The sequence below is a fragment of the Scyliorhinus torazame genome, chromosome 15 (genome assembly GCF_047496885.1).
Source record: "Scyliorhinus torazame isolate Kashiwa2021f chromosome 15, sScyTor2.1, whole genome shotgun sequence".
NCBI lineage: Eukaryota > Metazoa > Chordata > Chondrichthyes > Carcharhiniformes > Scyliorhinidae > Scyliorhinus > Scyliorhinus torazame.
Genome location: NC_092721.1, coordinates 191,153,745 through 191,165,761, shown reverse-complemented (window position 1 = coordinate 191,165,761; position 12,017 = coordinate 191,153,745). Strand labels below are relative to the sequence as shown.

At 47.6% G+C, this 12,017-nt stretch overlaps 1 protein-coding gene across 27 annotated transcripts in view; it reads right to left on the bottom strand.

The window, feature by feature from the left end:
- gyg2 (glycogenin 2) overlaps positions 1-12,017 on the bottom strand; it is a 166,967-nt gene that overhangs the window by 98,182 nt on the left and 56,768 nt on the right. The window lies entirely within an intron of this gene.

Below are 12,017 nucleotides of genomic sequence, written 5' to 3'. Positions count from 1 at the left end.
ATGCGGCAACTCGCGCCAGCCGGCAGAGACCCTTCACTGCCGTTTGGCGTAGCGCCAACCACTCCAGTGCCGGCCTAGCCCCCAAAGGTGCTGACGATTCCGCACCTTCCGGGCAGCCCGATGCCGGAGTGGTTCACGCCACCCCTTGACGCCGGTACGGCCCACCCCGCCGGTTAGCGGAGAATCCCGCCCTTGAATTTATATGAGGTGATGAGGTTACGGGGATCGGGAAAGGTGGAGGGGACATGGGTAGAGTGCTCGTTTGAACGGTTGTGCAGCCTCGATGGGGTTAATGCCCTCCTTCTGCACCGTAGGGATTGTATGGAAGACACAACTTCAAATCCAACCATTAGGCTCAACCACAGCCCAAAGATGTGCAGGTTAGGCGGGGGAGTGGGCCTAGTTTGGGCACTCTTTCAGAGGATCCGTGCAGTCTCGATGGCCTGCTGCTGCACTGTAGGGATTCTAGGATACTGCAGAATCCTGCTTCAAGGATCAAGATGTAGGCTTTGCACGCAAACATGCACAGATAAGGAGCTGACTCCATTCTAGGTATTTATACATCTTTGTCCACCTCTAGAGAGACCCTGGCTGTATCATGTGCCTTCTACCATCAGTGTCGCACTGTACTCAGTCCCACATTAACCATGCACCAGGTCCTACCACTACACATACCTTCGGGCAATTTGGGATAGGTAATAAAAATGCTCGCCTCGCTAGGGCCACCCCACATGCCATGAAATATGTATATTTTTGAAATACCTGTTTAAGACCTTTAAATTCAGTTCAAAATTTTAAAATATGGTGCCGGTTAAAGTGACCAAGAGGCTGTCAAAAGGTACCACACCGTCATTACCCGACTTGCCAAAATATGACCAAACCGTCCTCCGATGTGGCCGAGGGCAGCTCCTCAGTAGCATCAATGTGCGACCTGCAGCCCAAGAGGGCAATCTCCCACCACCTTCACAAGGCAACTAGTGATGGGGAACGAATGTTGGGCTTGGCAAAAAAGATGTCCGTAACTCAATGCATTTCGTTTTTAAATTCTGCATTAAATGCAGAGTGACATTGAGACTGCTGCATCAGGAAGTAGAGACCACTGCACATGGCATAAAAGACAGCTGAAAATACGACTTGTTCAGATAATAGAAGATCACAACCTACTTTAGCAATTCAATCATCGTCAAAAATTCTCATGGCGAACTGAAGATTTTATTCCATTATAATCCAGCATTTCAGTGCTGTTTAGAATTATCAGAGGGAATGATGCCTTGAATATCTGAAACACTTGAGCATAAATTATCTTCGACAGAATGCGGTCAAATTTAAAGAATAAATTCGCAAATACAAAATGCCACAACGTACATTTTTTAAAAACATTTTTTTAAAGTACTTTGGAATGGTTTAGTGGGCCGGTTTAGGTGGCTAGACAGCTGGTTCGTGATGCAGAAAGACACCAACAGCAAGAGTTCGATTCCCGTTCCGGCTGAGGTTATTCATGAAGACCTCGCCTTTGCAACCTTGCCCCTCAGGTTAAATCACCACCAGTCAGCTCCCCCCCTCAAAGGGGAAAGCAGTTTATGGTCATCTGGGACTTTGGTGACCTTACTTAATATAATAAAAGTGCAAATGAAAGGAAGCCTGATAAAGAGTATTTATATAGCAGAAACTTATAGCCAAGTTCCGCACACACGAGTACGCTCTCAACCGGGTCCTTGGATTCATGTCGCATTACATTCACCCCCCACCATCTGGCCTGGGCTTGCAAAATCCTACAAACTATCCTGGCTTGAGACAATTTAAACCTCTTTAACCTGTGATTATCCCTCTTTCCAGTTGCTCCGTCTGGACCGGTAAAGACTTAATTACCTGCAAAGACTCGCATTCAAAGAATCGTCTTGCATCATTGGCTTTGTCTACATGTGTGTTTCTGGAACCTACCTCTTCATTCACCTGAGGAAGGAGCTGTGCTCCGAAACAAACCTGTTGGACTTTAATTTGGAGTTGTAAGACTACTTACTGTGCTCACCCTAGTCCAACGCCGACATCTCCACACAAATGGAGGTAAACACAGAAGCCAACTTGCTTATAAGATCTGACAAAGACCAATGAGCTAAATGACCAATTAACCAGCTTAGTTTGTTGAGGTTTAGGTGTTGTTGACCAGGTCATGAGGAAAGCCTTTCTGCTCTTAACGCACCACCCGAAGGGGCAGACAGAATCGAAATAATGTTACATCCAAATGATGGCACCTCAGAAAGTGCAGCACTCTCAGTACTGGAACAAGGCGTTAGCCAGGGCAGCACGGTGGCGCAGTGGGTTAGCCCTGATGCCTCACGGCGCCGAGGTCCCAGGTTCGATCCCGGCTCTGGGTCACTGTCCGTGTGGAGTTTGCACATTCTCCCCGTGTTTGCGTGGGTTTCGCCCCCACAACCCAAAGATGTACAGGCTAGGTGGATTGGCCATGCTAAATTGCCTCTTTATTGGAAAAAAAAATGAATTGGGTGCAAGGGTTATTCTAGATCATGAACACAAGTCCTTGCATGGGTGGATACATGAACATGTTTTGAGAGAACAGTGGATGATGGAGAAGCAACAAGAAATCAGAATCGTAGGGACTGGTTCAGCACAGTGGGCTACACAGTTGGCTTGTAATGCAGAACAAGGCCAGCAGCGCGGGTTCAATTCCTGTCCCAGCCTCCCCGAACGGGCGCCGGAATGTGGCAACTAGGGGCTTTGCACAATAACTTTGTTGAAGCCTATTGCGCCGGCAGCGGGAAATTCAGCCCATTATTAATTCACAAAACACAAATCGTTCTGCAGCTTTGGTCTGCTTTGGGACCATTTTCTCAACAGCTCCAGAAAGTTGGCTTTGTCCCTGGGCTTCAAAAACTGTCCTTTAAAATCATCTTTCCTTGTAGAGTAATACATAGATCAACAATCACCATAGCTCCAGTAAACAGTTTACTGGATTCAATATAATGTTGTACACCATTGCATATAATTCTCAGAAATGGTTGCATATTAAATATGTACTAGTTATAACACACTAAAAGAAGCTAAAATATTTATTTAACTACGCAAGAGCCATTAACCCCATTTGACCTCCTCTTTCCAAAGCAGCAACCCATCTTCTCATTCCACCATTTAGCCATTACTGCAAGTTGAGTTTGGCCTTAACTACCCCCTGGAGAAATCCCTACTGTTCCTCATCAAACTGATACATGAAGTTTTAAAAATGATGCCAGATACCAATCACAAACATTAACCCCAAACACAAACGAACAAAGTTCGTAATTCAAAAAGTTGCAATGCCCGGACATGTTCCTTTTGCTTGCGGGTGACAGACCTCCCATGAGGGCAGCACGGTAGCACAGTGGTTAGCACTTTTGCTTCACAGTGCCAGGGTCCCAGGTTCGATTCCCAGCTTGGGTCACTGTCTGTGCGGAGTCTGCACGTTCTCCCAGTGTCTGCGTGGGTTTCCTCCGGGTGCTCCGGTTTCCTCCCACGTATCCCGAAAGACATGTTTGGTAAGTGAATTGGACGTTCGGAATTCCTCCTCAGTGCACCCGGACATGCGTCAGAGTGTGGCAATAAGGGGATTTTCACAGCAACTTCATTGTTTGCTGCTAGCACAGGGGCTGGTTTAGCACAGTGGGATAAACAGCTGGCTTGTAATGCAGAACAATGCCAGCAGTGCGGGTTCAATTCCTGTACCGGCCTCCCCAAATAGGCACCAGAATGTGGCGACTAGGGACTTTTCACAGTAACTTCATTGAAACCTACTTGTGACATTAAGCGATAATTATTATTATTGCAGTGACAATGTAAGCTTACTTGTGACACTAATAAAGATTATGATTATATAGTTTCTAGCAAGTGTAAGTGTGAGACCAACTGATGTCCCATTGGTTACCAGTATAATTTTAGCACAATTGGGATTGTTCATTAAGTGCTGGAATCACAATTAACATTCGACATGATGATCTGTATTTTGCAAGCACGGGCTGGTCGGGTGTGTTCAGTACTCTATGTTTTGATACAGTCTCTGCCAAAGGGAGATGTGTTTTGATGTGGTCCATCAGTCACTGGGACAAGGCCCACGTACCAGGCATTGCATCAACACTGGAATTCATATAGAACATAGAACATAGAACAATACAGCGCAGTACAGGCCCTTCGGCCCACGATGTTGCACCGAAACAAAAGCCATCTAACCTACACTATGCCATTATCATCCATATGTTTATCCAATAAACTTTTAAATGCCCTCAATGTTGGCGAGTTCACTACTGTAGCAGGTAGGGCATTCCACGGCCTCACTACTCTTTGCGTAAAGAACCTACCTCTGACCTCTGTCCTATATCTATTACCCCTCAGTTTAAAGTTATGTCCCCTCTTGCCAGCCATATCCATCCGCGGGAGAAGGCTCTCACTGTCCACCCTATCCAACCCCCTGATCATTTTGTATGCCTCTATTAAGTCTCCTCTTAACCTTCTTCTCTCCAACGAAAACAACCTCAAGTCCGTCAGCCTTTCCTCATAAGATTTTCCCTCCATACCAGGCAACATCCTGGTAAATCTCCTCTGCACCCGCTCCAAAGCCTCCACGTCCTTCCTATAATGCGGTGACCAGAACTGTACGCAATACTCCAAATGCTGCCGGACCAGAGTTCTGTACAGCTGCAACATGACCTCTCGACTCCGGAACTCAATCCCTCTACCAATAAAGGCCAACACTCCATAGGCCTTCTTCACAACCCTATCAACCTGGGTGGCAACTTTCAGGGATCTATGTACATGGACACCTAGATCCCTCTGCTCAGCCACACTTTCAAGAACTTTACCATTAGCCAAATATTCCGCATTCCTGTTATTCCTTCCAAAGTGAATCACCTCACACTTCTCTACATTAAACTCCATTTGCCACCTCTCAGCCCAGCTCTGCAGCTTATCTATATCCCTCTGTAACCTGCTACATCCTTCCACACTATCGACAACACCACCGACTTTAGTATCATCTGCAAATTTACTCACCCACCCTTCTGTGCCTTCCTCTAGGTCATTGATAAAAATGACAAACAGCAACGGCCCCAGAACAGATCCTTGTGGTACTCCACTTGTGACTGTACTCCATTCTGAACATTTCCCATCAACCACCACCCTCTGTCTTCTTTCAGCTAGCCAATTTCTGATCCACATCTCTAAATCACCCTCAATCCCCAGCCTCCGTATTTTTTGCAATAGCCTACCGTGGGGAACCTTATCAAACGCTTTGCTGAAATCCATATACACCACATCAACTGCTCTACCCTCGTCTACCTGTTCAGTCACCTTCTCAAAGAACTCAATAAGGTTTGTGAGGCATGACCTACCCTTCACAAAGCCATGCTGACTATCCCTGATCATATCATTCCTATCTAGATGATTATAAATCTTGTCCCTTATAATCCCCTCCAAGACTTTACCCACTACAGACGTGAGGCTCACCGGTCTATAGTTGCCGGGGTTGTCTCTGCTCCCCTTTTTGAACAAAGGGACCACATTTGCTGTCCTCCAGTCCTCTGGCACTATTCCTGTAGCCAATGATGACATAAAAATCAAAGCCAAAGGTCCAGCAATCTCTTCCCTGGCCTCCCAGAGAATCCTAGGATAAATCCCATCAGGTCCCGGGGACTTATCTATTTTCAGCCTGTCCAGAATTGCCAACACCTCTTCCCTACGTACCTCAATGCCATCTATTCTATTAGCCTGGGGCTCAGCATTCTCCTCCACAACATTATCTTTTTCCTGAGTGAATACTGACGAAAAATATTCATTTAGTATCTCGCCTATCTCTTCAGACTCCACACACAATTTCCCATCCCTGTCCTTGACTGGTCCTACTTTTTCCCTAGTCATTCGCTTATTCCTGACATACCTATAGAAAGCTTTTGGGTTTTCCTTGATCCTTCCTGCCAAATACTTCTCATGTCCCCTCCTTGCTCGTCTTAGCTCTCTCTTTAGATCCTTCCTCGCTACCTTGTAACTATCCATCGCCCCAACCGAAACTTCACACTTCATCTTCACATAGGCCTCCTTCTTCCTCTTAACAAGAGATTCCACTTCCCTGGTAAACCACGGTTCCCTCGCTCGACGCCTTCCTCCCTGTCTGACCGGTACATACTTATCAAGAACACGCAGTAGCTGATCCTTGAACAAGCCCCACTTATCCAGTGTGCCCAACACTTGCAGCCTACTTCTCCACCTTATCCCCCCCAAGTCACGTCTAATGGCATCATAATTGCCCTTCCCCCAGCTATAACTCTTGCCCTGCGGTGTATACTTATCCCTTTCCATCATTAACGTAAACGTCACCGAATTGTGGTCACTGTCCCCAAAGTGCTCTCCTACCTCCAAATCCAACACCTGGCCTGGTTCATTACCCAAAACCAAATCCAACGTGGCCTCGCCTCTTGTTGGCCTGTCAACATATTGTTTCAGGAAACCCTCCTGCACACACTGTACAAAAAACGACCCATCTATTGTACTCGAACTATATCTTTTCCATTCAATATTTGGAAAGTTAAAGTCTCCCATAATAACTACCCTGTTACTTTCGCTCATATCCAGAATCATCTTCGCCATCCTTTCCTCTACATCCCTAGAACTATTAGGAGGCCTATAAAAAACTCCCAACAGGGTGACCTCTCCTTTCCTGTTTCTAACTTCAGCCAATACTACCTCGGAAGAAGAGTCCCCATCTAGCATCCTCTCCGCCACCGTAATACTGCTCTTGACTAGCAGCGCCACACCTCCCCCTCTTTTGCCTCCTTCTCTGAGCTTACTAAAACACCTAAACCCCGGAACCTGCAACATCCATTCCTGTCCCTGCTCTATCCATGTCTCCGAAATGGCCACAACATCGAAGTCCCAGGTACCAACCCACGCTGCCAGTTCCCCTACCTTGTTTCGTATACTCCTGGCATTGAAGTAGACACACTTCAAACCACCTACCTGAACGCTGGCCCCCTCCTGCGACGTCAAATCTGTGCTCCTGACCTCTATACTCTCATTCTCCCTTACCCTAAAACTACAATCCAGGTTCCCATGCCCCTGCTGCATTAGTTTAAACCCCCCCAAAGAGCACTAACAAATCTCCCCCCCAGGATATTTGTGCCCCTCAGGTTCAGATGTAGACCATCCTGTCTGTAGAGGTCCCACCTTCCCCAGAAAGAGCCCCAGTTATCCAAAAATCTGAAACCCTCCCGCCTGCACCATCCCTGTAGCCACGTGTTTAAATGCTCTCTCTCCCTATTCCTCATCTCACTATCACGTGGCACGGGCAACAACCCAGAGATAACAACTCTGTTTGTTCTAGTTCTGAGCTTCCATCCTAGCTCCCTGAAAGCCTGCCTGACATCCTTGTCCCCTTTCCTACCTATGTCGTTAGTGCCAATGTGGACCACGACTTGGGGCTGCTCCCCCTCCCCCCTAAGGACCCGGAAAACACGATCCGAGACATCACGTACCCTTGCACCTGGGAGGCAACATACCAAACGTGAGTCTCTCACGCTCCCACAAAATCTCCTATCTGTGCCCCTGACTATAGAGTCCCCAATTACTAATGCTCTGCTCCTCTCCCCCCTTCCCTTCTGAGCAACAGGGACAGACTCCGTGCCAGAGGCCCGTACCCCATGGCTTACCCCTGGTAAGTCCCCCCCTTATCTGGTGCATTCTCCATGGCAATGCCACAAGCAGAGTGAACTTTCCAACCAATCAGCATCCTTTTCAAATGCAGTATAAATTGTTGGTCCCTTTGAAATTTGACATTCTTGCATCTGATCTGATGAGTGCAAGATGAAAAGGTTCAACAGCAATCCCTTTTTTCAAGCAATACTCAAATTCTGGACTACCAAGTGACTGTAAAGCTCATAAGAAGTTAATTAACATCCTGGGGGATACCATTGTAAATCTGAACTGGACTAGCCATATAAATACTATGGTTACAAGAGCAGGACAGGCTATGAATTCTGTAGCAAGTAACTCATGTCTTGACTCTCCATAAGAGGCACAAGTCAGGAGTTTGATGGAATACTCTACACTCGCCTGAAGGGGCTCAACTCCAAGCAACACTCGTGAAGCACGACACTACCCAGGACAAAAGCAGCCCCGCTTGTTTGGCATCTCATTCACAAACATTCGCTCCCTCCAAAACCGTTGCGCCATGGCTACAGCATGTACCATCTACAAGATGTACTGCAGGAACTCACCAAGGCACCTTCAGCAGCACCTTCCAAACCCACGATCACTCCCATCTAGAAAGACAAGGGCAGCAGATAACCTGGGAACACCACCACCTGCAAGTTCCTCTCCCAGTCACTCACCATCCTGACTTGGATATAAAATCGCCATTCCTTCACTGCCGTGGGGTCAAAATACTGGAACCCCCCCACCCCCCCCCCCCCCCCACCCCTTCTTAACAGCACTGGGTGCACCTACACTCAGGGACCCCAGAGATTCGAGAAGGCAGCTCGCCACCATCTTCTCAAGAGCAGTTTGAGATGGGCAATAAATGCTGGCTTGGCCAGCGATGTCCACATCCCTTGAATAAAGAAAACAAAATGTACCCTTTGAGAAGTCTTGTTTCACAAATACGGCTAATTGAAATTGCATTGTGATGCACAACAAGGTCTGATGCTATGAAATCCATTGGCGGAGCAAATCTCAGAGCGACATGCTGATCTGACAAGGCGGAAAATTTTGTTGCTTTGGACTTGCTCACCCAGGGAAATTTCAAACACGTGTTGCCACTGCCAGGAGCAGCTAACAATGACACATTTCTCTACACTGCTTGGACAAGACACAACTTTGTAAATGGCTTACTGGGTAAATCAAGGTTAGACCTCAGCAGAAACTATTAAATCGTCACTATTCGATCTGAAGCCGGCGTGCTGAATTTTTCCATCAGTGAAGGAGGCAGCGCATAAGCTTGCCACCCCCACATTGATTCTATATGCACCTTCCACTGCCTCAGGAAGGCAGACAGCATTATCAGAGAGCGCTCGCACCCAGGCATTGCCTTCTTCCAGACCCTTCCATCAGGTAGAAGGTACAGAAGTTTGAAGACCCGCACATCCAGACATAGGAACAGCTTCTTCCCCACAGCTACAAGACTCCTCAACGACTGGCCCTCGGACTGATCTGTCCCCTATAAGAACACTATTCACGATGCCCTATGCTGCTCTTGCTCATGTATTTGCTTTGTTTGCCCCCTTGTCCTGCACTCTAACCAATCACTGTTTGTCGATGTACCATTTGTCAATGTTCTCTGTTGATTATTCTTTTTTGTCAACTGTGTACGTACTGTGTACGTTCCCTCGGCCGCAGGAAAATACTTTTCACTGCACTTCGGTACATGTGACAATAAATCAAATCAAAATCAAAAACAGCTTCTTCCCCACTGTCACCAGACTCCTAAATGACCTAAAAAAACTATAGACTGACCTCATTAACACTACACCCTGTATGCTTCATCCGATGCCGGGGCTTATGTAGTTACATTGCATATGTTGTGTTGCCCTATTATGTATTTTCTTTTATTCCCTTTTCTTCTCATGTACTTAATGATCTGTTGAGCTGCTCGCAGAAAAATACTTTTCACTGTACCTCGGTACACGTGACAATAAACAAATCCAATCCAATCCAATCCAAATCAAATGTACGAACATTAAATCCAGTCACAAAAAGGACGAGAATTTTAAATTCCAGGTAAAAACACCTGTGTCAGAACTTGCAAGTCTATTAAAAAAAAGAAGAGATTCGCGCGAGGACTCTTTGTGGATGCAAATATATTTCTAGCCATTTGTATCAAGCAGACTGTTGCACAGCTCGTGGCCCCTCATTATGCATCAGTGCTGTCGAGCTGCGTTTACAGTGAAAGTCGAGTACGTCTGCGACACTGCGGGGCCTCATGCCTCCTGCTGTCACAACTGATTATCTACAGAGAATGCAGCAACAAGGGCAGGCACCTCACAAGAGCAGAGCCCAGTGGGTCCTGAAGGTACAGGAATACTTGCCAATATTGCTTTCCAAAGCAACAGCTTTCAGTTGGATTGGGGGTACCTCTAGGCCCCTCCAATTCAGCAAAAGGGTAACTCTGGATTTGAATCCCCAAGCTCAGTGAATGATCGCTTCTGGTGGGATAGGGGAGTGGGGAAATGGGAAACAAAAAGATGAAAAAGTGGTTTAAAAGGGTAATTAAAAATGACTTTGGGAAGTTCCACATTTCAAGCCTGCTCTGTAGCCTTAGCCAATAAGTGCTACAAGAGCAGGTCAGAGGCTAGGAATTCTGCAGCGAGTAACTCACCTCCTGACTCCCCAAAGCCTGTCCACCATCTACAAGGCACAAGTTAGGAAAGTGATGAAATACTCTCCACTTGCCTGGATGAATGCAGCTTCAACAACACTGCATCCCTTCCACAAACATTCACTCCCTTCCCCACCTAGGCACAGTGGCAGCCCTGTGTACCATCTATAGGATGCACTGCAGTAACTGGATCCTTATCCTTCTTTAGCAGCAACGAAATAGGTGCTTGCCCACTGGTGTGCGGTAAGACAGCCCTTGCCTATTGCATCCTCAAATATTCCACCATCAGCAGCGCCAACCTATCCTGAAATTTCTGAGAGAATTCAACTGGGAACCCGTCAGGCCCTGCCACCTTCCCTGCCTGCATCCTCCCAATCACCTCCTCCTCCCCCACCAGCTCCTCCAACCCTACTCTATCCTCCTCACCCAGCCTCGAATACTCCAACCCGACCAGGAACTCGCTCCTCCCCGGTGGCTCCGACCTATTTAGATCCTTATAAAATTCCTCGAATACTTTATTGATCTGCTCCAGGGCCACGACGAACTTCCCCACCTTGTTCCGTACCCAAACTATCTTCCTTGCTGCTGCCTCCCTCCGGAGCTGGCCGGACTGCACATGACCTGCCTTCTCCCTGTGTTCGTAGACCGCCCCCCTCACTCTTCTCAACTGGAGCACCACTTTCCCCGTGGACAACTGGTCAAACCTTACCTCAGTTCATTCCTCTTGGCCAAGAGACCCGGGTCCGGGTCCTCTTCGTACCTCCCATCCACTTCCAGAATCTCCTCCATCAGTTTTTGGCGCTCTTCCCCCTCCTCCTTGTCCACCTCAGGTTTGAACAAAATCACATCCCCTATCACCACTGCCTTCAGAGCTTCCCAAGCCACCAAGTACGAAACCTCCCGCATGCAATTATAACCCACATATTCCTCAATCACCTTCCCGATCTTATCACAAAAGCACTGGTCCACTAACAGCCCCACGGCCATTCTTCACCCCGGCCTCTGGGCTAGCCCCATCTCCAAAACCACATCCATCCAATACAGAGCATAATCTAAAATCGCAATCGCTGAGTACTCGCAGGGAGCACGGTAGCACAGTGGTTAGCACAGTTGCTTCACAGCTCCAGGGTCCCAGGTTCGATTCCCGGCTTGGGTCACTGTCTGTGCAGTTTGCACTTTGTCCCAGTGTCTGCGTGGGTTTCCTCCGGGTGCTCCGGTTTTCTCCCACAGTCCAAAAACGTGCAGGTTAGGTGGATTAGCCATGCTAAATTGCTCTTAGTGTCCAAAAGGGTTGGTTGGGTTGGGTTACTGGGATAGGGTGGGTAGTGGGCTTAGCGAGGGTGCTCTTTCCAGGAGCTGGTGCAGACACGATGGGCCGAACAGCCTCCTTCTGCACTGTAAATTCTATGATTCTATGAACTTATAAGTCTTCTTTGGCAGCACCTTCCTTACCTACAACCACTGCCATCTAGAAGGACAAGGGCAGCAGACATATGGGAACACCACCACCTGGAAGTCCCCCTTCAAGTCACTCACCATCCTGACTTGGGAATATATCTCCGTTCCTTCACTGTCGCCGGGTCAAAATGCTGGAATTCCCTCCCTAACAGCGGTGTGGGTGTACCTACACCACAGGGACCGCAGTGGATCAAAGCGGTGGCTCGCCATT